This window comes from Pleurodeles waltl, chromosome 10 (assembly GCF_031143425.1).
Source record: "Pleurodeles waltl isolate 20211129_DDA chromosome 10, aPleWal1.hap1.20221129, whole genome shotgun sequence".
Taxonomy (NCBI): domain Eukaryota; kingdom Metazoa; phylum Chordata; class Amphibia; order Caudata; family Salamandridae; genus Pleurodeles; species Pleurodeles waltl.
This window is the reverse complement of record NC_090449.1, coordinates 461140465-461167767: the sequence shown is the minus strand read 5'-3', so window position 1 is coordinate 461167767 and position 27303 is coordinate 461140465.

Here is a 27303-nt window from a genome sequence, read left to right as displayed (position 1 = left end):
AATGACGGCTCCCGTGAGCCTCTTGCTGACGAGCACTGGCGATGCACCTGTGCGCCTACTGAGTGGTACAAAAACCTGTGAAGACGTTTGGCGGCATTTCAAGCGACCCCTTCAGTTACATACGCTCTCTGCTGATGACGGCCGAAAGCCAGAAATACGTGTCCAGAGATACGGCACTCGCTGCACCTACCTTAGGTGAAAGACTTTCTACAGCGATACGGCACTTGCTGCACCTACTTAGGGTGAATAATTTTTTGAAAAATTCTCGCTATTTATATTTAAATGACTGCATTTACCATGATGCCTTGGGGCTATTTTCCTCTTGGATGCAAGGCAGTATGCTCCCTTTTTCTTTTTGGATGTCTAAATGACGGCTCCCGTGAGCCTCTTGCTGACGAGCACTGGCGATGCACCTGTGCGCCTACTGAGTGGTACAAAAACCTGTGAAGACGTTTGGCGGCATTTCAAGTGACCCCTTCAGTTACATACGCTCTCTGTTGATGACGGTCGAAAGCCAGAAACACGTGTCCAGAGAGACGGCATTCGCTGCACCTACCTTAGGTGAAAGACTTTCTACAGCGATACGGCACTTGCTGCACCTACTTAGGGTGAATAATTTTTTGAAAAATTCTCGCTATTTATATTTAAATTACTGCATTTACCATGATGCCTTGGGGCTATTTTCCACTTGAATGCAAGGCAGCGTGCTCCCTTTTTCTTTTTGGATGTCTAAATGACGGCTCCCGTGAGCCTCTTGCAGACGAGCAGTGGCAATGCACCTGTGCGCCTACTGAGTGGTACAAAAACCTGTGAAGACGTTTGGCGGCATTTCAAGCGACCCCTTCAGTTACATACGCTCTCTGCTGATGATGGCCGAAAGCCAGAAACACGTGTCCAGAGATACGGCACTCGCTGCACCTACCTTAGGTGAAAGACTTTCTACAGTTATACGGCACTTGCTGCACCTACTTAGGGTGAATAATTTTTTGAAAAATTCTCGCTATTTATATTTAAATGACTGCATTTACCATGATGCCTTGGGGCTATTTTCCGCTTGAATGCAAGGCAGTGTGCTCCCTTTTTCTTTTTGGATGTCTAAATGACGGCTCTCGTGAGCCTCTTACTGACGAGCACTGGCGATGCACCTGTGCGCCTACTGAGTGGTACAAAAACCTGTGAAGACGTTTGGCGGCATTTCAAGCGACCCTTTCAGTTATATACGCTCTCTGCTGATGACGGCCGAAAGCCTGAAACACGTGTCCAGAGATACGGCACTCGCTGCACCTACCTTAGGTGAAAGACTTTCTACAGCGATACAGCACTTGCTGCACCTACTTAGGGTGAACAATTTTTTGAAAAATTCTCGCTATTTATATTTAAATGACTGCATTTACCATGATGCTTTGGGGCTATTTTCCTCTTGAATGCAAGGCAGTGTGCTCCCTTTTTCTTTTTGGATGTCTAAATGACGGCTCCCGTGAGCCTCTTGCTGACGAGCACTGGCGATGCACCTGTGCGCCTACTGAGTGGTACAAAAACCTGGGAAGACTTTTGGCGGCATTTCAAGCGACCCCTTCAGTTACATACTCTCTCTGCTGATGACGGCCGAAAGCCAGAAACACGTGTCCAGAGATACGGTAGTCGCTGCACCTACCTTAGGTGAAAGACTTTCTACAGCGATACGGCACTTGCTGCACCTACTTAGGGTGAATAATTTTTTTTTTAATTCGCGCTATTTATTTTTAAATGACTGCATTTACCATGATGCTTTGGGGCTATTTTCCGCTTGAATGCAAGGCAGTGTGCTCCCTTTTTCTTTTTGGATGTCTAAATGACGGCTCCCGTGAGCCTCTTGCTGACGAGCACTGGCGATGCACCTGTGCGCCTACTGAGTGGTACAAAAACCTGTGAAGATGTTTGGCGGCATTTCAAGTGACCCCTTCAGTTACATACGCTCTCTGCTGATGACGGCCGAAACCAGAAACACGTGTCCAGAGATACGGCACTCGCTGCACCTACCTTAGGTGAAAGACTTTCTACAGCGATACGGCACTTGCTGCACCTACTTAGGGTGAATAATTTTTTCAAAAATTCTCGCTATTTATATTTAAATGACTGCATTTACCATGATGCCTTGGGCTATTTTCCGCTTCAATGCAAGGCAGTGTGCTCCCTTTTTCTTTTTAGATGTCTAAATAACGGCTCCCGTGAGCCTCTTGCTGATGAGCACTGGCGATGCACCTGTGCGCCTACTGAGTGGTACAAAAACCTGCGAAGACGTTTGGTGGCATTTCAAGCGACCCCTTCAGTTACACACGCTCTCTGCTGATGACGGCCGAAAGCCAGAAACACGTGTCCAGAGATACGGCACTCGCTGCACCTACCTTCGGTGAAAGACATTCTACAGCGATATGGCACTTGCTGCACCTACTTAGGGTGAATAATTTTTTGAAAAATTCTTGCTATTTATATTTAAATGACTGCATTTACCATGATGCCTTGGGGCTATTTTCTGCTTGAATGCAAGGCAGTGTGCTCCCTTTTTCTTTTTGGATGTCTAAATGACGGCTCCCGTGAGCCTCTTGCTGACGAGCACTGGCGATGCACCTCTGCGCCTACTGAGTGGTACAAAAACCTGTGAAGATGTTTGGCGGCATTTCAAGTGACCCCTTCAGTTACATACGCTCTCTGCTGATGACGGCCGAAACCAGAAACACGTGTCCAGAGATAAGGCACTCGCTGCACCTACCTTAGGTGAAAGACTTTCTACAGCGATACGGCACTTGCTGCACCTACTTAGGGTGAATAATTTTTTCAAAAATCCTCGCTATTTATATTTAAATGACTGCATTTACCATGATGCCTTGGGGCTATTTTCCGCTTCAATGCAAGGCAGTGTGCTCCCTTTTTCTTTTTAGATGTCTAAATAACGGCTCCCGTGAGCCTGTTGCTGATGAGCACTGGCGATGCACCTGTGCGCCTACTGAGTGGTACAAAAACCTGCGAAGACGTTTGGTGGCATTTCAAGCGACCCCTTCAGTTACATACGCTCTCTGCTGATGACGGCCGAAAGCCTGAAACACGTGTCCAGAGATACGGCACTCGCTGCACCTACCTTAGGTGAAAGACTTTCTACAGCGATACAGCACTTGCTGCACCTACTTAGGGTGAACAATTTTTTGAAAAATTCTCGCTATTTATATTTAAATGACTGCATTTACCATGATGCTTTGGGGCTATTTTCCTCTTGAATGCAAGGCAGTGTGCTCCCTTTTTCTTTTTGGATGTCTAAATGACGGCTCCCGTGAGCCTCTTGCTGACGAGCACTGGCGATGCACCTGTGCGCCTACTGAGTGGTACAAAAACCTGGGAAGACTTTTGGCGGCATTTCAAGCGACCCCTTCAGTTACATACTCTCTCTGCTGATGACGGCCGAAAGCCAGAAACACGTGTCCAGAGATACGGCAGTCGCTGCACCTACCTTAGGTGAAAGACTTTCTACAGCGATACGGCACTTGCTGCACCTACTTAGGGTGAATAATTTTTTTTTTAATTCGCGCTATTTATTTTTAAATGACTGCATTTACCATGATGCTTTGGGGCTATTTTCCGCTTGAATGCAAGGCAGTGTGCTCCCTTTTTCTTTTTGGATGTCTAAATGACGGCTCCCGTGAGCCTCTTGCTGACGAGCACTGGCGATGCACCTGTGCGCCTACTGAGTGGTACAAAAACCTGTGAAGATGTTTGGCGGCATTTCAAGTGACCCCTTCAGTTACATACGCTCTCTGCTGATGACGGCCGAAACCAGAAACACGTGTCCAGAGATACGGCACTCGCTGCACCTACCTTAGGTGAAAGACTTTCTACAGCGATACGGCACTTGCTGCACCTACTTAGGGTGAATAATTTTTTCAAAAATTCTCGCTATTTATATTTAAATGACTGCATTTACCATGATGCCTTGGGCTATTTTCCGCTTCAATGCAAGGCAGTGTGCTCCCTTTTTCTTTTTAGATGTCTAAATAACGGCTCCCGTGAGCCTCTTGCTGATGAGCACTGGCGATGCACCTGTTCGCCTACTGAGTGGTACAAAAACCTGGGAAGACGTTTGGCGGCATTTCAAGCGACCCCTTCAGTTACATACGCTCTCTGCTGATGACGGCCGAAAGCCAGAAACACGTGTCCAGAGATACGGCAGTCGCTGCACCTACCTTAGGTGAAAGACTTTCTACAGCGATACGGCACTTGCTGCACCTACTTAGGGTGAATCATTTTTTTTTTAATTCGCGCTATTTATATTTAAATGACTGCATTTACCATGATGCTTTGGGGCTATTTTCCGCTTGAATGCAAGGCAGTGTGCTCCCTTTTTCTTTTTGGATGTCTAAATGACGGCTCCCGTGAGCCTCTTGCTGACGAGCACTGGCGATGCACCTGTGCGCCTACTGAGTGGTACAAAAACCTGTGAAGATGTTTGGCGGCATTTCAAGTGACCCCTTCAGTTACATACGCTCTCTGCTGATGACGGCCGAAACCAGAAACACGTGTCCAGAGATACGGCACTCGCTGCACCTACCTTAGGTGAAAGACTTTCTACAGCGATACGGCACTTGCTGCACCTACTTAGGGTGAATAATTTTTTCAAAAATTCTCGCTATTTATATTTTAATGACTGCATTTACCATGATGCCTTGGGCTATTTTCCGCTTCAATGCAAGGCAGTGTGCTCCCTTTTTCTTTTTAGATGTCTAAATAACGGCTCCCGTGAGCCTCTTGCTGATGAGCACTGGCGATGCACCTGTGCGCCTACTGAGTGGTACAAAAACCTGCGAAGACGTTTGGTGGCATTTCAAGCGACCCATTCAGTTACACACGCTCTCTGCTGATGACGGCCGAAAGCCAGAAACACGTGTCCAGAGATACGGCACTCGCTGCACCTACCTTCGGTGAAAGACGTTCTACAGCGATATGGCACTTGCTGCACCTACTTAGGGTGAATAATTTTTTGAAAAATTCTCGCTATTTATATTTAAATGACTGCATTTACCATGATGCCTTGGGGCTATTTTCTGCTTGAATGCAAGGCAGTGTGTTCCCTTTTTCTTTTTGGATGTCTAAATGACGGCTCCCGTGAGCCTCTTGCTGACGAGCACTGGCGATGCACCTCTGCGCCTACTGAGTGGTACAAAAACCTGTGAAGATGTTTGGCAGCATTTCAAGTGACCCCTTCAGTTACATACGCTCTCTGCTGATGACGGCCGAAACCAGAAACACGTGTCCAGAGATAAGGCACTCGCTGCACCTACCTTAGGTGAAAGACTTTCTACAGCGATACGGCACTTGCTGCACCTACTTAGGGTGAATAATTTTTTCAAAAATTCTCGCTATTTATATTTAAATGACTGCATTTACCATGATGCCTTGGGGCTATTTTCCACTTGAATGCAAGGCAGTGTGCTCCCTTTTTCTTTTAGATGTCTAAATAACGGCTCCCGTGAGCCTCTTGCTGATGAGCTCTGGCGATGCACCTGTGCGCCTACTAAGTGGTACAAAAACCTGCGAAGACGTTTGGTGGCATTTCAAGCGACCCCTTCAGTTACACACGCTCTCTGCTGATGACGGCCGAAAGCCAGAAACACGTGTCCAGAGATACGGCACTCGCTGCACCTACCTTCGGTGAAAGACTTTCTACAGCGATATGGCACTTGCTGCACCTACTTAGGGTGAATAATTTTTTGAAAAATTCTCGCTATTTATATTTAAATGACTGCATTTACCATGATGCCTTGGGGCTATTTTCTGCTTGAATGCAAGGCAGTGTGCTCCCTTTTTCTTTTTGGATGTCTAAATGACAGCTCCCGTGAGCCTCTTGCTGACGAGCACTGGCGATGCACCTCTGCGCCTACTGAGTGGTACAAAAACCTGGGAAGATGTTTGGCGGCATTTCAAGCGACCCCTTCAGTTACATACTCTCTCTGCTGATGACGGCCGAAAGCCAGAAACACGTGTCCAGAGATACGGCACTCGCTGCACCTACCTTAGGTGAAAGACTTTCTACAGCGATACGGCACTTGCTGCACCTACTTACGGTGAATAATTTTTTGAAAAATCCTCGCTATTTATATTTAAATGACTGCATTTGCCATGATGCCTTGGGGCTATTTTCCGCTTGAATGCAAGGCAGTGTGCTACTTTTTTTCTTTTTAGATGTCTAAATGACGGCTCCAGTGAGCCTCTTGCTGACGAGCACTGGCGATGCACCTGTCCCCCTACTGAGTGGTACAAAAACCTGTGAAGACGTTTGGCGGCATTTCAAGCGACCCCTTCAGTTACATACGCTCTCTGCTGATGACGGCCGAAAGCCAGAAACACGTGTCCAGAGATACGGCACTCGCTGCACCTACCTTAGGTGAAAGACTTTCTACAGCGATACGGCACTTGCTGCACCTACTTAGGGTGAATAATTTTTTGAAAAATTCTCGCTATTTATTTTTAAATGACTGCATTTACCATGATGCCTTGGGGCTATTTTCCGCTTGAATGCAAGGCAGTGTGCTCCCTTTTTCTTTTTGGATGTCTAAATGACGGCTCCCGTGAGCCTCTTGCTGACGAGCACTGGCGATGCACCTGTGCGCCTACTGAGTGGTACAAAAACCTGTGAAGACGTTTGGCGGCATTTCAAGCGACCCCTTCAGTTACATACGCTCTCTGCTGATGACGGCCGAAAGCCAGAAATACGTGTCCAGAGATACGGCACTCGCTGCACCTACCTTAGGTGAAAGACTTTCTACAGCGATACGGCACTTGCTGCACCTACTTAGGGTGAATAATTTTTTGAAAAATTCTCGCTATTTATATTTAAATGACTGCATTTACCATGATGCCTTGGGGCTATTTTCCTCTTGGATGCAAGGCAGTATGCTCCCTTTTTCTTTTTGGATGTCTAAATGACGGCTCCCGTGAGCCTCTTGCTGACGAGCACTGGCGATGCACCTGTGCGCCTACTGAGTGGTACAAAAACCTGTGAAGACGTTTGGCGGCATTTCAAGTGACCCCTTCAGTTACATACGCTCTCTGTTGATGACGGTCGAAAGCCAGAAACACGTGTCCAGAGAGACGGCATTCGCTGCACCTACCTTAGGTGAAAGACTTTCTACAGCGATACGGCACTTGCTGCACCTACTTAGGGTGAATAATTTTTTGAAAAATTCTCGCTATTTATATTTAAATTACTGCATTTACCATGATGCCTTGGGGCTATTTTCCACTTGAATGCAAGGCAGCGTGCTCCCTTTTTCTTTTTGGATGTCTAAATGACGGCTCCCGTGAGCCTCTTGCAGACGAGCAGTGGCAATGCACCTGTGCGCCTACTGAGTGGTACAAAAACCTGTGAAGACGTTTGGCGGCATTTCAAGCGACCCCTTCAGTTACATACGCTCTCTGCTGATGATGGCCGAAAGCCAGAAACACGTGTCCAGAGATACGGCACTCGCTGCACCTACCTTAGGTGAAAGACTTTCTACAGTTATACGGCACTTGCTGCACCTACTTAGGGTGAATAATTTTTTGAAAAATTCTCGCTATTTATATTTAAATGACTGCATTTACCATGATGCCTTGGGGCTATTTTCCGCTTGAATGCAAGGCAGTGTGCTCCCTTTTTCTTTTTGGATGTCTAAATGACGGCTCTCGTGAGCCTCTTACTGACGAGCACTGGCGATGCACCTGTGCGCCTACTGAGTGGTACAAAAACCTGTGAAGACGTTTGGCGGCATTTCAAGCGACCCTTTCAGTTATATACGCTCTCTGCTGATGACGGCCGAAAGCCTGAAACACGTGTCCAGAGATACGGCACTCGCTGCACCTACCTTAGGTGAAAGACTTTCTACAGCGATACAGCACTTGCTGCACCTACTTAGGGTGAACAATTTTTTGAAAAATTCTCGCTATTTATATTTAAATGACTGCATTTACCATGATGCTTTGGGGCTATTTTCCTCTTGAATGCAAGGCAGTGTGCTCCCTTTTTCTTTTTGGATGTCTAAATGACGGCTCCCGTGAGCCTCTTGCTGACGAGCACTGGCGATGCACCTGTGCGCCTACTGAGTGGTACAAAAACCTGGGAAGACTTTTGGCGGCATTTCAAGCGACCCCTTCAGTTACATACTCTCTCTGCTGATGACGGCCGAAAGCCAGAAACACGTGTCCAGAGATACGGTAGTCGCTGCACCTACCTTAGGTGAAAGACTTTCTACAGCGATACGGCACTTGCTGCACCTACTTAGGGTGAATAATTTTTTTTTTAATTCGCGCTATTTATTTTTAAATGACTGCATTTACCATGATGCTTTGGGGCTATTTTCCGCTTGAATGCAAGGCAGTGTGCTCCCTTTTTCTTTTTGGATGTCTAAATGACGGCTCCCGTGAGCCTCTTGCTGACGAGCACTGGCGATGCACCTGTGCGCCTACTGAGTGGTACAAAAACCTGTGAAGATGTTTGGCGGCATTTCAAGTGACCCCTTCAGTTACATACGCTCTCTGCTGATGACGGCCGAAACCAGAAACACGTGTCCAGAGATACGGCACTCGCTGCACCTACCTTAGGTGAAAGACTTTCTACAGCGATACGGCACTTGCTGCACCTACTTAGGGTGAATAATTTTTTCAAAAATTCTCGCTATTTATATTTAAATGACTGCATTTACCATGATGCCTTGGGCTATTTTCCGCTTCAATGCAAGGCAGTGTGCTCCCTTTTTCTTTTTAGATGTCTAAATAACGGCTCCCGTGAGCCTCTTGCTGATGAGCACTGGCGATGCACCTGTGCGCCTACTGAGTGGTACAAAAACCTGCGAAGACGTTTGGTGGCATTTCAAGCGACCCCTTCAGTTACACACGCTCTCTGCTGATGACGGCCGAAAGCCAGAAACACGTGTCCAGAGATACGGCACTCGCTGCACCTACCTTCGGTGAAAGACATTCTACAGCGATATGGCACTTGCTGCACCTACTTAGGGTGAATAATTTTTTGAAAAATTCTTGCTATTTATATTTAAATGACTGCATTTACCATGATGCCTTGGGGCTATTTTCTGCTTGAATGCAAGGCAGTGTGCTCCCTTTTTCTTTTTGGATGTCTAAATGACGGCTCCCGTGAGCCTCTTGCTGACGAGCACTGGCGATGCACCTCTGCGCCTACTGAGTGGTACAAAAACCTGTGAAGATGTTTGGCGGCATTTCAAGTGACCCCTTCAGTTACATACGCTCTCTGCTGATGACGGCCGAAACCAGAAACACGTGTCCAGAGATAAGGCACTCGCTGCACCTACCTTAGGTGAAAGACTTTCTACAGCGATACGGCACTTGCTGCACCTACTTAGGGTGAATAATTTTTTCAAAAATCCTCGCTATTTATATTTAAATGACTGCATTTACCATGATGCCTTGGGGCTATTTTCCGCTTCAATGCAAGGCAGTGTGCTCCCTTTTTCTTTTTAGATGTCTAAATAACGGCTCCCGTGAGCCTGTTGCTGATGAGCACTGGCGATGCACCTGTGCGCCTACTGAGTGGTACAAAAACCTGCGAAGACGTTTGGTGGCATTTCAAGCGACCCCTTCAGTTACATACGCTCTCTGCTGATGACGGCCGAAAGCCTGAAACACGTGTCCAGAGATACGGCACTCGCTGCACCTACCTTAGGTGAAAGACTTTCTACAGCGATACAGCACTTGCTGCACCTACTTAGGGTGAACAATTTTTTGAAAAATTCTCGCTATTTATATTTAAATGACTGCATTTACCATGATGCTTTGGGGCTATTTTCCTCTTGAATGCAAGGCAGTGTGCTCCCTTTTTCTTTTTGGATGTCTAAATGACGGCTCCCGTGAGCCTCTTGCTGACGAGCACTGGCGATGCACCTGTGCGCCTACTGAGTGGTACAAAAACCTGGGAAGACTTTTGGCGGCATTTCAAGCGACCCCTTCAGTTACATACTCTCTCTGCTGATGACGGCCGAAAGCCAGAAACACGTGTCCAGAGATACGGCAGTCGCTGCACCTACCTTAGGTGAAAGACTTTCTACAGCGATACGGCACTTGCTGCACCTACTTAGGGTGAATAATTTTTTTTTTAATTCGCGCTATTTATTTTTAAATGACTGCATTTACCATGATGCTTTGGGGCTATTTTCCGCTTGAATGCAAGGCAGTGTGCTCCCTTTTTCTTTTTGGATGTCTAAATGACGGCTCCCGTGAGCCTCTTGCTGACGAGCACTGGCGATGCACCTGTGCGCCTACTGAGTGGTACAAAAACCTGTGAAGATGTTTGGCGGCATTTCAAGTGACCCCTTCAGTTACATACGCTCTCTGCTGATGACGGCCGAAACCAGAAACACGTGTCCAGAGATACGGCACTCGCTGCACCTACCTTAGGTGAAAGACTTTCTACAGCGATACGGCACTTGCTGCACCTACTTAGGGTGAATAATTTTTTCAAAAATTCTCGCTATTTATATTTAAATGACTGCATTTACCATGATGCCTTGGGCTATTTTCCGCTTCAATGCAAGGCAGTGTGCTCCCTTTTTCTTTTTAGATGTCTAAATAACGGCTCCCGTGAGCCTCTTGCTGATGAGCACTGGCGATGCACCTGTGCGCCTACTGAGTGGTACAAAAACCTGCGAAGACGTTTGGTGGCATTTCAAGCGACCCCTTCAGTTACACACGCTCTCTGCTGATGACGGCCGAAAGCCAGAAACACGTGTCCAGAGATACGGCACTCGCTGCACCTACCTTCGGTGAAAGACATTCTACAGCGATATGGCACTTGCTGCACCTACTTAGGGTGAATAATTTTTTGAAAAATTCTTGCTATTTATATTTAAATGACTGCATTTACCATGATGCCTTGGGGCTATTTTCTGCTTGAATGCAAGGCAGTGTGCTCCCTTTTTCTTTTTGGATGTCTAAATGACGGCTCCCGTGAGCCTCTTGCTGACGAGCACTGGCGATGCACCTCTGCGCCTACTGAGTGGTACAAAAACCTGTGAAGATGTTTGGCGGCATTTCAAGTGACCCCTTCAGTTACATACGCTCTCTGCTGATGACGGCCGAAACCAGAAACACGTGTCCAGAGATAAGGCACTCGCTGCACCTACCTTAGGTGAAAGACTTTCTACAGCGATACGGCACTTGCTGCACCTACTTAGGGTGAATAATTTTTTCAAAAATCCTCGCTATTTATATTTAAATGACTGCATTTACCATGATGCCTTGGGGCTATTTTCCGCTTCAATGCAAGGCAGTGTGCTCCCTTTTTCTTTTTAGATGTCTAAATAACGGCTCCCGTGAGCCTGTTGCTGATGAGCACTGGCGATGCACCTGTGCGCCTACTGAGTGGTACAAAAACCTGCGAAGACGTTTGGTGGCATTTCAAGCGACCCCTTCAGTTACATACGCTCTCTGCTGATGACGGCCGAAAGCCAGAAACACGTGTCCAGAGATACGGCACTCGCTGCACCTACCTTCGGTGAAAGACGTTCTACAGCGATATGGCACTTGCTGCACCTACTTAGGGTGAATAATTTTTTGAAAAATTCTCGCTATTTATATTTAAATGACTGCATTTACCATGATGCCTTGGGGCTATTTTCTGCTTGAATGCAAGGCAGTGTGCTCCCTTTTTCTTTTTGGATGTCTAAATGACAGCTCCCGTGAGCCTCTTGCTGACGAGCACTGGCGATGCACCTCTGCGCCTACTGAGTGGTACAAGAACCTGGGAAGATGTTTGGCGGCATTTCAAGCGACCCCTTCAGTTACATACTCTCTCTGCTGATGACGGCCGAAAGCCAGAAACACGTGTCCAGAGATAAGGCACTCGCTGCACCTACCTTAGGTGAAAGACTTTCTACAGCGATACGGCACTTGCTGCACCTACTTAGGGTGAATAATTTTTTTAAAAATTTGCGCTATTTATATTTAAATGACTGCATTTACCATGATGCCTTGGGGCTGTTTCCCGCTTGAATGCAAGGCAGTGTGCTCCTTTTTTTCTATTTGGATGTCTAAATGACGGCTCCCGTGAGCCTCTTGCTGACGAGCACTGGCGATTCACCTGTGCGCCTACTGAGTGGTACAAAAACCTGTGAAGACGTTTGGTGGCATTTCAAGTGACCCCTTCAGTTACATACGCTCTCTGCTGATGACGGCCGAAAGCCAGAAACACGTGTCCAGAGATACGGCACTCGCTGCACCTACCTTAGGTGAAAGACTTTCTACAGCGATACGGCACTTGCTGCACCTCCTTAGGGTGAATAATTTTTTGAAAAATTCTCGCTATTTATATTTAAATGACTGCATTTACCATGATGCCTTGGGGCTATTTTCCGCTTGAAAGCAAGGCAGTGTGCTCCCTTTTTCTTTTTGGATGTCTAAATTACCGCTCCCATGAGCCTCTTGCTGACGAGCACTGGCGATGCACCTGTGCGCCTACTGAGTGGTACAAAAACCTGTGAAGACGTTTGGCGGCATTTCAAGCGACCCCTTCAGTTACATACGCTCTCTGCTGATGACGGCCGAAAGCCAGGAACACGTGTCCAGAGATACGGCACTCGCTGCACCTACCTTAGGTGAAAGACTTTCTACAGCGATACAGCACTTGCTGCACCTAGTTAGGGTGAATAATTTTTTGAGATATTCTCGCTATTTATATTTAAATGACTGCATTTACCATGATGCCTTGGGGCTATTTTCCGCTTGAATGCAAGGCAGTGTGCTCCCTTTTTCTTTTTGGATGTCTAAATGACAGCTCCCGAGAGCCTCTTGCTGACGAGCACTGGCGTTGCACCTGTGCACCTACTAAGTGGTACAAAAACCTGTGAAGACGTTTGGCAGCATTTCAAGCGACCCCTTCAGTTACATACGCTCTCTGCTGATGACGGCCGAAAGCCAGAAACACGTGTCCAGAGATACGGCACTCACTGCACCTACCTTAGGAGAAAGACTTTCTACAGCGATACGGCACTTGCTGCACCTACTTAGGGTGAATACGTTTTTTGAAAAATTCTCGCTATTTATATTTAAATGACGGCATTTACCATGATGCCTTGGGGCTATTTTCCGCTTGAATGCAAGGCAGTGTTCTTCCTATTTCTTTTTGGATGTCTAAATGACGGCTCCCGTGAGCCTCTTGCTGACGAGCACTGGCGATGCACCTGTGTGCCTACTGAGTGGTACAAAAACCTGTGAAGACGTTTGGTGGCATTTCAAGCGACCCCTTCAGTTACATACGCTCTCTGCTGATGGCGGCCGAAAGCCAGAAACACGTGTCCAGAGATACGGCACTCGCTGCACCTAACTTAGGTGAAAGACTTTCTACAGCGATACGGCACTTGCTGCACCTACTTAGGGTGAATAATTTTTTTAAAAATTCTCGCTATTTATATTTAAATGACTGCATTTACCATGATGCCTTGGGGCTATTTTCCCCTTGAATGCAAGGCAGTGTGCTCCCTTTTTCTTTTTGGATGTCTAAATGACGGCTCCCGTGAGCCTCTTGCTGATGAGCACTGGCGATGCACCTGTGCGCCTACTGAGTGGTATAAAAACCTGTGAAGACGTTTGGCGGCATTTCAAGCGACCCCTTCAGTTACATACACTCTCTGCTGATGACGGCCGAAAGCCAGAAACACGTGTCCAGAGATACGGCACTCGCTGCACCTACCTTAGGTGAAAGACTTTCTACAGCGATTCGGCACTTGCTGCACCTACTTAGGGTGAATAATTTTTTGAAAAAATTTAGCTATTTATATTTAAATGACTGCATTTACCAATATGCCTTGGGGCTATGTTCCGCTTGAATGCAAGGCAGTGTGCTCCCTTTTTCTTTTTGGATGTCTAAATTACGGCTCCCGTGAGCCTCTTGCTGACGAGCACTGGCGATGCACCTGTGCGCCTACTGAGTGGTACAAAAACCTGTGAAGACGTTTGGCGGCATTTCAAGCGACCCCTTCAGTTACATACGCTCTGTGCTGATGACGGCCGAAAGCCAGAAACACGTGTCCAGAGATGCGGCATTCGCTGCACCTACCTTAGGTGAAAGACTTTCTACAGCGATACAGCACTTGCTGCACCTACTTATGGTGAATACTTTTTTGAAAAATTCTCGCTATTTATATTTAAATGACTGCATTTACCATGATGCCATGGGGCTATTTTCCGTTTGAATGCAAGGCAGTGTGCTCCCTTTCTCTTTTGGGATGTCTAAATGACGGCTCCCGTGAGCCTCTTACTGACGAGAACTGGCGATGCACCTGTGCGCCTACTGAGTGGTACAAAAACCTGTGAAGACGTTTGGCGGCATTTCAAGCGACCCTTTCAGTTACATACGCTCTCTGCTGATGACGGCCGAAAGCCTGAAACACGTGTCCAGAGATACGGCACTCGCTGCACCTACCTTAGGTGAAAGACTTTCTACAGCGATACGGCACTTGCTGCACCTACTTAGGGTGAACAATTTTTTGAAAAATTCTCGCTATTTATATTTAAATGACTGCATTTACCATGATGCTTTGGGGCTATTTTCCTCTTGAATGCAAGGCAGTGTGCTCCCTTTTTCTTTTTGGATGTCTAAATGACGGCTCCCGTGAGCCTCTTGCTGACGAGCACTGGCGATGCACCTGTGCGCCTACTGAGTGGTACAAAAACCTGCGAAGACGTTTGGTGGCATTTCAAGCGACCCCTTCAGTTACACACGCTCTCTGCTGATGACGGCCGAAAGCCAGAAACACGTGTCCAGAGATACGGCACTCGCTGCACCTACCTTCGGTGAAAGACGTTCTACAGCGATATGGCACTTGCTGCACCTACTTAGGGTGAATTTTTTGAAAAATTCTCGCTATTTATATTTAAATGACTGCATTTACCATGATGCCTTGGGGCTATTTTCTGCTTGAATGCAAGGCAGTGTGCTCCCTTTTTCTTTTTGGATGTCTAAATGACGGCTCCCGTGAGCCTCTTGCTGACGAGCACTGGCGATGCACCTCTGCGCCTACTGAGTGGTACAAAAACCTGTGAAGATGTTTGGCGGCATTTCAAGTGACCCCTTCAGTTACATACGCTCTCTGCTGATGACGGCCGAAACCAGAAACACGTGTCCAGAGATAAGGCACTCGCTGCACCTACCTTAGGTGAAAGACTTTCTATAGCGATACGGCACTTGCTGCACCTACTTAGGGTGAATAATTTTTTCAAAAATTCTCGCTATTTATATTTAAATGACTGCATTTACCATGATGCCTTGGGGCTATTTTCCACTTGAATGCAAGGCAGTGTGCTCCCTTTTTCTTTTAGATGTCTAAATAACGGCTCCCGTGAGCCTCTTGCTGATGAGCTCTGGCGATGCACCTGTGCGCCTACTAAGTGGTACAAAAACCTGCGAAGACGTTTGGTGGCATTTCAAGCGACCCCTTCAGTTACACACGCTCTCTGCTGATGACGGCCGAAAGCCACAAACACGTGTCCAGAGATACGGCACTCGCTGCACCTACCTTCGGTGAAAGACTTTCTACAGCGATATGGCACTTGCTGCACCTACTTAGGGTGAATAATTTTTTGAAAAATTCTCGCTATTTATATTTAAATGACTGCATTTACCATGATTCCTTGGGGCTATTTTCTGCTTGAATGCAAGGCAGTGTGCTCCCTTTTTCTTTTTGGATGTCTAAATGACAGCTCCCGTGAGCCTCTTGCTGACGAGCACTGGCGATGCACCTCTGCGCCTACTGAGTGGTACAAAAACCTGGGAAGATGTTTGGCGGCATTTCAAGCGACCCCTTCAGTTACATACTCTCTCTGCTGATGACGGCCGAAAGCCAGAAACACGTGTCCAGAGATACGGCACTCGCTGCACCTACCTTAGGTGAAAGACTTTCTACAGCGATACGGCACTTGCTGCACCTACTTAGGGTGAATAATTTTTTGAAAAATCCTCGCTATTTATATTTAAATGACTGCATTTGCCATGATGCCTTGGGGCTATTTTCCGCTTGAATGCAAGGCAGTGTGCTACTTTTTTTCTTTTTAGATGTCTAAATGACGGCTCCAGTGAGCCTCTTGCTGACGAGCACTGGCGATGCACCTGTCCCCCTACTGAGTGGTACAAAAACCTGTGAAGACGTTTGGCGGCATTTCAAGCGACCCCTTCAGTTACATACGCTCTCTGCTGATGACGGCCGAAAGCCAGAAACACGTGTCCAGAGATACGGCACTCGCTGCACCTACCTTAGGTGAAAGACTTTCTACAGCGATACGGCACTTGCTGCACCTACTTAGGGTGAATAATTTTTTGAAAAATTCTCGCTATTTATTTTTAAATGACTGCATTTACCATGATGCCTTGGGGCTATTTTCCGCTTGAATGCAAGGCAGTGTGCTCCCTTTTTCTTTTTGGATGTCTAAATGACGGCTCCCGTGAGCCTCTTGCTGACGAGCACTGGCGATGCACCTGTGCGCCTACTGAGTGGTACAAAAACCTGTGAAGACGTTTGGCGGCATTTCAAGCGACCCCTTCAGTTACATACGCTCTCTGCTGATGACGGCCGAAAGCCAGAAATACGTGTCCAGAGATACGGCACTCGCTGCACCTACCTTAGGTGAAAGACTTTCTACAGCGATACGGCACTTGCTGCACCTACTTAGGGTGAATAATTTTTTGAAAAATTCTCGCTATTTATATTTAAATGACTGCATTTACCATGATGCCTTGGGGCTATTTTCCTCTTGGATGCAAGGCAGTATGCTCCCTTTTTCTTTTTGGATCTCTAAATGACGGCTCCAGTGAGCCTCTTGCTGACGAGCACTGGCGATGCACCTGTGCGCCTACTGAGTGGTACAAAAACCTGTGAAGACGTTTGGCGGCATTTCAAGTGACCCCTTCAGTTACATACGCTCTCTGTTGATGACGGTCGAAAGCCAGAAACACGTGCCCAGAGAGACGGCATTCGCTGCACCTACCTTAGGTGAAAGACTTTCTACAGCGATACGGCACTTGCTGCACCTACTTAGGGTGAATAATTTTTTGAAAAATTCTCGCTATTTATATTTAAATTACTGCATTTACCATGATGCCTTGGGGCTATTTTCCACTTGAATGCAAGGCAGCGTGCTCCCTTTTTCTTTTTGGATGTCTAAATGACGGCTCCCGTGAGCCTCTTGCAGACGAGCAGTGGCAATGCACCTGTGCGCCTACTGAGTGGTACAAAAACCTGTGAAGACGTTTGGCGGCATTTCAAGCGACCCCTTCAGTTACATACGCTCTCTGCTGATGACGGCCGAAAGCCAGAAACACGTGTCCAGAGATACGGCACTCGCTGCACCTACCTTAGGTGAAAGACTTTCTACAGCGATACGGCACTTGCTGCACCTACTTAGGGTGAATAATTTTTTGAAAAATTCTCGCTATTTATTTTTAAATGACTGCATTTACCATGATGCCTTGGGGCTATTTTCCGCTTGAATGCAAGGCAGTGTGCTACTTTTTTTCTTTTTAGATGTCTAAATGACGGCTCCAGTGAGCCTCTTGCTGACGAGCACTGGCGATGCACCTGTCCCCCTACTGAGTGGTACAAAAACCTGTGAAGACGTTTGGCGGCATTTCAAGCGACCCCTTCAGTTACATACGCTCTCTGCTGATGACGGCCGAAAGCCAGAAACACGTGTCCAGAGATACGGCACTCGCTGCACCTACCTTAGGTGAAAGACTTTCTACAGCGATACGGCACTTGCTGCACCTACTTAGGGTGAATAATTTTTTGAAAAATTCTCGCTATTTATTTTTAAATGACTGCATTTACCATGATGCCTTGGGGCTATTTTCCGCTTGAATGCAAGGCAGTGTGCTCCCTTTTTCTTTTTGGATGTCTAAATGACGGCTCCCGTGAGCCTCTTGCTGACGAGCACTGGCGATGCACCTGTGCGCCTACTGAGTGGTACAAAAACCTGTGAAGACGTTTGGCGGCATTTCAAGCGACCCCTTCAGTTACATACGCTCTCTGCTGATGACGGCCGAAAGCCAGAAATACGTGTCCAGAGATACGGCACTCGCTGCACCTACCTTAGGTGAAAGACTTTCTACAGCGATACGGCACTTGCTGCACCTACTTAGGGTGAATAATTTTTTGAAAAATTCTCGCTATTTATATTTAAATGACTGCATTTACCATGATGCCTTGGGGCTATTTTCCTCTTGGATGCAAGGCAGTATGCTCCCTTTTTCTTTTTGGATCTCTAAATGACGGCTCCAGTGAGCCTCTTGCTGACGAGCACTGGCGATGCACCTGTGCGCCTACTGAGTGGTACAAAAACCTGTGAAGACGTTTGGCGGCATTTCAAGTGACCCCTTCAGTTACATACGCTCTCTGTTGATGACGGTCGAAAGCCAGAAACACGTGCCCAGAGAGACGGCATTCGCTGCACCTACCTTAGGTGAAAGACTTTCTACAGCGATACGGCACTTGCTGCACCTACTTAGGGTGAATAATTTTTTGAAAAATTCTCGCTATTTATATTTAAATTACTGCATTTACCATGATGCCTTGGGGCTATTTTCCACTTGAATGCAAGGCAGCGTGCTCCCTTTTTCTTTTTGGATGTCTAAATGACGGCTCCCGTGAGCCTCTTGCAGACGAGCAGTGGCAATGCACCTGTGCGCCTACTGAGTGGTACAAAAACCTGTGAAGACGTTTGGCGGCATTTCAAGCGACCCCTTCAGTTACATACGCTCTCTGCTGATGATGGCCGAAAGCCAGAAACACGTGTCCAGAGATACGGCACTCGCTGCACCTACCTTAGGTGAAAGACTTTCTACAGCGATACGGCACTTGCTGCACCTACTTAGGGTGAATAATTTTTTGAAAAATTCTCGCTATTTATATTTAAATGACTGCATTTACCATGATGCCTTGGGGCTATTTTCCGCTTGAATGCAAGGCAGTGTGCTCCCTTTTTCTTTTTGGATGTCTAAATGACGGCTCCCGTGAGCCTCTTACTGACGAGCACTGGCGATGCACCTGTGCGCCTACTGAGTGGTACAAAAACCTGTGAAGACGTTTGGCGGCATTTCAAGCGACCCTTTCAGTTACATACGCTCTCTGCTGATGACGGCCGAAAGCCTGAAACACGTGTCCAGAGATACGGCACTCGCTGCACCTACCTTAGGTGAAAGACTTTCTACAGCGATACGGCACTTGCTGCACCTACTTAGGGTGAACAATTTTTTGAAAAATTCTCGCTATTTATATTTAAATGACTGCATTTACCATGATGCTTTGGGGCTATTTTCCTCTTGAATGCAAGGCAGTGTGCTCCCTTTTTCTTTTTGGATGTCTAAATTACGGCTCCCGTGAGCCTCTTGCTGACGAGCACTGGCGATGCACCTGTGCGCCTACTGAGTGGTACAAAAACCTGGGATGACTTTTGGCGGCATTTCAAGCGACCCCTTCAGTTACATACTCTCTCTGCTGATGACGGCCGAAAGCCAGAAACACGTGTCCAGAGATACGGCAGTCGCTGCACCTACCTTAGGTGAAAGACTTTCTACAGCGATACGGCACTTGCTGCACCTACTTAGGGTGAATAATTTTTTTTTTAATTCGCGCTATTTATATTTAAATGACTGCATTTACCATGATCCTTTGGGGCTATTTTCCGCTTGAATGCAAGGCAGTGTGCTCCCTTTTTCTTTTTGGATGTCTAAATGACGGCTCCCGTGAGCCTCTTGCTGACGAGCACTGGCGATGCACCTGTGCGCCTACTGAGTGGTACAAAAACCTGTGAAGATGTTTGGCGGCATTTCAAGTGACCCCTTCAGTTACATACGCTCTCTGCTGATGACGGCCGAAACCAGAAACACGTGTCCAGAGATACGGCACTCGCTGCACCTACCTTAGGTGAAAGACTTTCTACAGCGATACAGCACTTGCTGCACCTACTTAGGGTGAATAATTTTTTCAAAAATTCTCGCTATTTATATTTAAATGACTGCATTTACCATGATGCCTTGGGCTATTTTCCGCTTCAATGCAAGGCAGTGTGCTCCCTTTTTCTTTTTAGATGTCTAAATAACGGCTCCCGTGAGACTCTTGCTGATGAGCACTGGCGATGCACCTGTGCGCCTACTGAGTGGTACAAAAACCTGCGAAGACGTTTGGTGGCATTTCAAGCGACCCCTTCAGTTACACACGCTCTCTGCTGATGACGGCCGAAAGCCAGAAACACGTGTCCAGAGATACGGCACTCGCTGCACCTACCTTCGGTGAAAGACGTTCTACAGCGATATGGCACTTGCTGCACCTACTTAGGGTGAATAATTTTTTGAAAAATTCTCGCTATTTATATTTAAATGACTGCATTTACCATGATGCCTTGGGGCTATTTTCTGCTTGAATGCAAGGCAGTGTGCTCCCTTTTTCTTTTTGGATGTCTAAATGACGGCTCCCGTGAGCCTCTTGCTGACGAGCACTGGCGATGCACCTCTGCGCCTACTGAGTGGTACAAAAACCTGTGAAGATGTTTGGCGGCATTTCAAGTGACCCCTTCAGTTACATACGCTCTCTGCTGATGACGGCCGAAACCAGAAACACGTGTCCAGAGATAAGGCACTCGCTGCACCTACCTTAGGTGAAAGACTTTCTACAGCGATACGGCACTTGCTGCACCTAGTTAGGGTGAATAATTTTTTCAAAAATTCTCGCTATTTATATTTAAATGACTGCATTTACCATGATGCCTTGGGGCTATTTTCCGCTTCAATGCAAGGCAGTGTGCTCCCTTTTTCTTTTTAGATGTCTAAATAACGGCTCCCGTGAGCCTCTTGCTGATGAGCACTGGCGATGCACCTGTGCTCCTACTGAGTGGTACAAAAACCTGCGAAGACGTTTGGTGGCATTTCAAGCAACCCCTTCAGTTACATACGCTCTCTGCTGATGACGGCCGAAAGCCAGAAACACGTGTCCAGAGATACGGCACTCGCTGCACCTACCTTCGGTGAAAGACGTTCTACAGCGATATGGCACTTGCTGCACCTACTTAGGGTGAATAATTTTTTGAAAAATTCTCGCTATTTATATTTAAATGACTGCATTTACCATGATGCCTTGGGGCTATTTTCTGCTTGAATGCAAGGCAGTGTGCTCCCTTTTTCTTTTTGGATGTCTAAATGACAGCTCCCGTGAGCCTCTTGCTGACGAGCACTGGCGATGCACCTCTGCGCCTACTGAGTGGTACAAGAACCTGGGAAGATGTTTGGCGGCATTTCAAGCGACCCCTTCAGTTACATACTCTCTCTGCTGATGACGGCCGAAAGCCAGAAACACGTGTCCAGAGATAAGGCACTCGCTGCACCTACCTTAGGTGAAAGACTTTCTACAGCGATACGGCACTTGCTGCACCTACTTAGGGTGAATAATTTTTTTAAAAATTTGCGCTATTTATATTTAAATGACTGCATTTATCATGATGCCTTGGGGCTGTTTCCCGCTTGAATGCAAGGCAGTGTGCTCCTTTTTTTCTATTTGGATGTCTAAATGACGGCTCCCGTGAGCCTCTTGCTGACGAGCACTGGCGATTCACCTGTGCGCCTACTGAGTGGTACAAAAACCTGTGAAGACGTTTGGTGGCATTTCAAGTGACCCCTTCAGTTACATACGCTCTCTGCTGATGACGGCCGAAAGCCAGAAACACGTGTCCAGAGATACGGCACTCGCTGCACCTACCTTAGGTGAAAGACTTTCTACAGCGATACGGCACTTGCTGCACCTACTTAGGGTGAATAATTTTTTGAAAAATTCTCGCTATTTATATTTAAATGACTGCATTTACCATGATGCCTTGGGGCTATTTTCCGCTTGAATGCAAGGCAGTGTGCTCCCTTTTTCTTTTTGGATGTCTAAATTACCGCTCCCATGAGCCTCTTGCTGACGAGCACTGGCGATGCACCTGTGCGCCTACTGAGTGGTACAAAAACCTGTGAAGACGTTTGGCGGCATTTCAAGCGACCCCTTCAGTTACATACGCTCTCTGCTGATGACGGCCGAAAGCCAGGAACACGTGTCCAGAGATACGGCACTCGCTGCACCTACCTTAGGTGAAAGACTTTCTACAGCGATACAGCACTTGCTGCACCTAGTTAGGGTGAATAATTTTTTGAGAAATTCTCGCTATTTATATTTAAATGACTGCATTTACCATGATGCCTTGGGGCTATTTTCCGCTTGAATGCAAGGCAGTGTGCTCCCTTTTTCTTTTTGGATGTCTAAATGACAGCTCCCGTGAGCCTCTTGCTGACGAGCACTGGCGTTGCACCTGTGCACCTACTAAGTGGTACAAAAACCTGTGAAGACGTTTGGCAGCATTTCAAGCGACCCCTTCAGTTACATACGCTCTCTGCTGATGACGGCCGAAAGCCAGAAACACGTGTCCAGAGATACGGCACTCACTGCACCTACCTTAGGAGAAAGACTTTCTACAGCGATACGGCACTTGCTGCACCTACTTAGGGTGAATTCGTTTTTTGAAAAATTCTCGCTATTTATATTTAAATGACGGCATTTACCATGATGCCTTGGGGCTATTTTCCGCTTGAATGCAAGGCAGTGTTCTTCCTATTTCTTTTTGGATGTCTAAATGACGGCTCCCGTGAGCCTCTTGCTGACGAGCACTGGCGATGCACCTGTGTGCCTACTGAGTGGTACAAAAACCTGTGAAGACGTTTGGTGGCATTTCAAGCGACCCCTTCAGTTACATACGCTCTCTGCTGATGGCGGCCGAAAGCCAGAAACACGTGTCCAGAGATACGGCACTCGCTGCACCTAACTTAGGTGAAAGACTTTCTACAGCGATACGGCACTTGCTGCACCTACTTAGGGTGAATAATTTTTTGAAAAAATGTAGCTATTTATATTTAAATGACTGCATTTACCAATATGCCTTGTGGCTATGTTCCGCTTGAATGCAAGGCAGTGTGCTCCCTTTTTCTTTTTGGATGTCTAAATTACGGCTCCCGTGAGCCTCTTGCTGACGAGCACTGGCGATGCACCTGTGCGCCTACTGAGTGGTACAAAAACCTGTGAAGACGTTTGGCGGCATTTCAAGCGACCCCTTCAGTTACATACGCTCTGTGCTGATGATGGCCGAAAGCCAGAAACACGTGTCCAGAGATGCGGCATTCGCTGCACCTACCTTAGGTGAAAGACTTTCTACAGCGATACAGCACTTGCTGCACCTACTTATGGTGAATACTTTTTTGAAAAATTCTCGCTATTTATATTTAAATGACTGCATTTACCATGATGCCATGGGGCTATTTTCCGTTTGAATGCAAGGCAGTGTGCTCCCTTTTTCTTTTGGGATGTCTAAATGACGGCTCCCGTGAGCCTCTTGCTGACGAGCACTGGCGATGCACCTGTGCGCCTACTAAGTGGTACAAAAACCTGTGAAGACGTTTGGCGGTATTTCAAGCGACCCCTTCAGTTACATACGCTCTCTGCTGATGACGGCCGAAAGCCAGAAACACGTGTCCAGAGATACGGCACTCACTGCACCTACCTTAGGTGAAAGACTTTCTACAGCGATACAGCACTTGCTGCACCTACTTAGGGTGAATAATTTTTTGAGAAATTCTCGCTATTTATATTTAAATGACTGCATTTACCATGATGCTTTGGGGCTATTTTCCGCTTGAATGCAAGGCAGTGTGCTCCCTTTTTCTTTTTGGATGTCTAAATGACGGCTCCCATGAGCCTCTTGCTGACGAGCACTGGCGATGCACCTGTGCGCCTACTAAGTGGTACAAAAACCTGTGAAGACGTTTGGTGGCATTTCAAGCGACCCCTTCAGTTACATACGCTCTCAGCTGATGACGGCCGAAAGCCAGAAACACGTGTCCAGAGATACGGCACTCACTGCACCTACCTTAGGTGAAAGACTTTCTACAGCGATACAGCACTTGCTGCACCTACTTAGGGTGAATAATGTTTTGAGAAATTCTCGCTATTTATATTTAAATGACTGCATTTACCATGATGCCTTGGGGCTATTTTCCGCTTGAGTGCAAGGCAGTGTGCTCCCTTTTTCTTTTTGGATATCTAAATGACGGCTCCCGTGAGCCTCTTGCTGACGAGCACTGGCGATGCACCTGTGAGCCTACTAAGTGGTACAAAAACCTGTGAAGACGTTTGGCGGCATTTCAAGCGACCCCTTCAGTTACATACTCTCTCTGCTGATGACGGCCAAAAGCCAGAAACACGTTTCCAGAGATATGGCACTCACTGCACCTACCTTAGGAGAAAGACTTTCTACAGCGATACGGCAGTTGCTGCACCTTCTTAGGGTGAATAATTTTTTTAAAAATTCTCGCTATTTATATTTAAATGACTGCATTTACCATGATGCCTTGGGGCTATTTTCCGCTTGAATGCAAGGCAGTGTGCTTCCTTTTTCTTTTTGGATGTCTAAATGACGGCTCCCGTGAGCCTCTTGCTGACGAGCACTGGCGATGCACCTGTGCGCCTACTGAGTGGTACAAAAACCTGTGAAGACGTTTTGTGGCATTTCAAGCGACCCCTTCAGTTACAAACGCTCTCTGCTGATGCCGGCCGAAAGCCAGAAACACGTGTCCAGAGATACGGCACTCGCTGGACCTACCTTAGGTGAAAGACTTTCGACAGCGATACGGCACTTGCTGCACCTACTTAGGGTGAATAATTTTTTCATAAATTCTCGCTATTTATATTTAAATGACTGCATTTACCATGATGCCTTGGGGCTATTTTCCACTTGAATGCAAGGCAGTGTGCTCCCTTTTTCTTTTTAGATGTCTAAATAACGGCTCCCGTGAGCCTCTTGCTGATGAGCACTGGCGATGCACCTGTTCGCCTACTAAGTGGTACAAAAACCTGCGAAGACGTTTGGTGGCATTTCAAGCGACACCTTCAGTTACCCACGCTCTCTGCTGATGACGGCCGAAAGCCAGAAACACGAGTCCAGAGATACGGCACTCGCTGCACCTACCTTAGGAGAAAGACTTTCTACAGCGATACGGCAGTTGCTGCACCTACTTAGGGTGAATAACTTTTTGAAAAATTCTCGCTATTTATATTTAAATGACTGCATTTACCATGATGCCTTGGGGGTATTTTCCGCTTGAATGCAAGGCAGTGTGCTTCCTTTTTCTTTTTGGATGTCTAAATGACGGCTCCCGTGAGCCTCTTGCTGACGAGCACTGGCGATGCACCTGTGCGCCTACTGAGTGGTACAAAAACCTGTGAAGACGTTTGGTGGCATTTCAAGCGACCCCTTCAGTTACATACGCTCTCTGCTGATGACGGCCGAAAACCTGAAACACGTGTCCAGAGATACGGCACTCGCTGCACCTACCTTAGGTGAAAGACTTTCGACAGCGATACGGCACTTGCTGCACCTACTTAGGGTGAATAATTTTTAAAAAAATTCTCGCTATTTATATTTAAATGACTGCGTTTACCATGATGCCTTGGGGCTATTTTCCCCTTGAATGCAAGGCAGTCTGCTCCCTTTTTCTTTTTGGATGTCTAAATGATGGCTCCCGTGAGCCTCTTGCTGACGAGCACTGGCGATGCACCTGTGCGCCTACTGAGTGGTATAAAAACCTGTGAAGACGTTTGGCGGCATTTCAAGAGACCCCTTCAGTTACATACACTCTCTGCTGATGACGGCCGAAAGCCAGAAACACGTGTCCAGAGATACGGCACTCGCTGCACCTACCTTAGGTGAAAGACTTTCTACAGCGATACGGCACTTGCTGCACCTACTTAGATGAATAATTTTTTGAAAAAATTGAGCTATTTATATTTCAATGTCTGCATTTACCATGATGCCTTGGGGCTATTTTCCGCTTGAATGCAAGGCAGTGTGCTCCCTTTTTCTTTTTGGATGTCTAAATGACGGCTCCCGTGAGCCTCTTGCTGACGAGCACTGGCGATGCACCTGTTCGCCTACTGAGTGGTACAAAAACCTGGGAAGACCTTTGGCAGCATTTCAAGCGACCCCTTTAGTTACATACGCTCTCTGCTGATGACGGCCGAAAGCCAGAAACACGTGTCCAGAGATACGGCACTCGCTGCACCTACCTTAGGTGAAAGACTTTATACAGCGATACGGCACTTGCTGCACCTACTTCGGGTGAATAATTTTTTTAAATATTCTCGCTATTTATTTTTAAATGACTGCATTTACCATGATGCCTTGGGGCTATTTTCCGCTTGAATGCAAGGCAGTGTGATCCCTTTTTCTTTTTGGATGTCTAAATGACGGCTCCCGTGAGCCTCTTGCTGACGAGCACTGGCGATGCACCTGTGCGCCTACTGAGTGGTACAAAAACCTGTGAAGACGTTTTGTGGCATTTCAAGCGACCCCTTCAGTTACATACGCTCTCTGCTGATGCCGGCCGAAAGCCAGAAACACGTGTCCAGAGATACGGCACTCGCTGCACCTACCTTAGGTGAAAGACTTTCGACTGCGATACGGCACTTGCTGCACCTACTTAGGGTGAATAATTTAAAAAAAAATTCTCGCTATTTATATTTAAATGACTGCGTTTACCATGATGCCTTGGGGCTATTTTCCCCTTGAATGCAAGGCAGTCTGCTCCCTTTTTCTTTTTGGATGTCTAAATGACGGCTCCCGTGAGCCTCTTGCTGACGAGCACTGGCGATGCACCTGTGCGCCTACTGAGTGGTATAAAAACCTGTGAAGACGTTTGGCGGCATTTCAAGAGACCCCTTCAGTTACATACACTCTCTGCTGATGACGGCCGAAAGCCAGAAACACGTGTCCAGAGATACGGCACTCGCTGCACCTACCTTAGGTGAAAGACTTTCTACAGCGATACGGCACTTGCTGCACCTACTTAGATGAATAATTTTTTGAAAAAATTGAGCTATTTATATTTAAATGACTGCATTTACCATGATGCCTTCGGGCTATTTTCCGCTTGAATGCAAGGCAGTGTGCTCCCTTTTTCTTTTTGGATGTCTAAATTACGGCTACCGTGAGCCTCTTGCTGACGAGCACTGGCGATGCACCTGTGCGCCTACTGAGTGGTACAAAAACGTGTGAAGACGTTTGGCGGCATTTCAAGCGACCCCTTCCGTTACATACGCTCTCTGCTGATGACGGCCGAAAGCCAAAAACACGTGTCCAGAGATACGGCACTCGCTGCACCTACCTTAGGTGAAAGACTTTCTACAGCGATACAGCACTTGCTGCACCTAC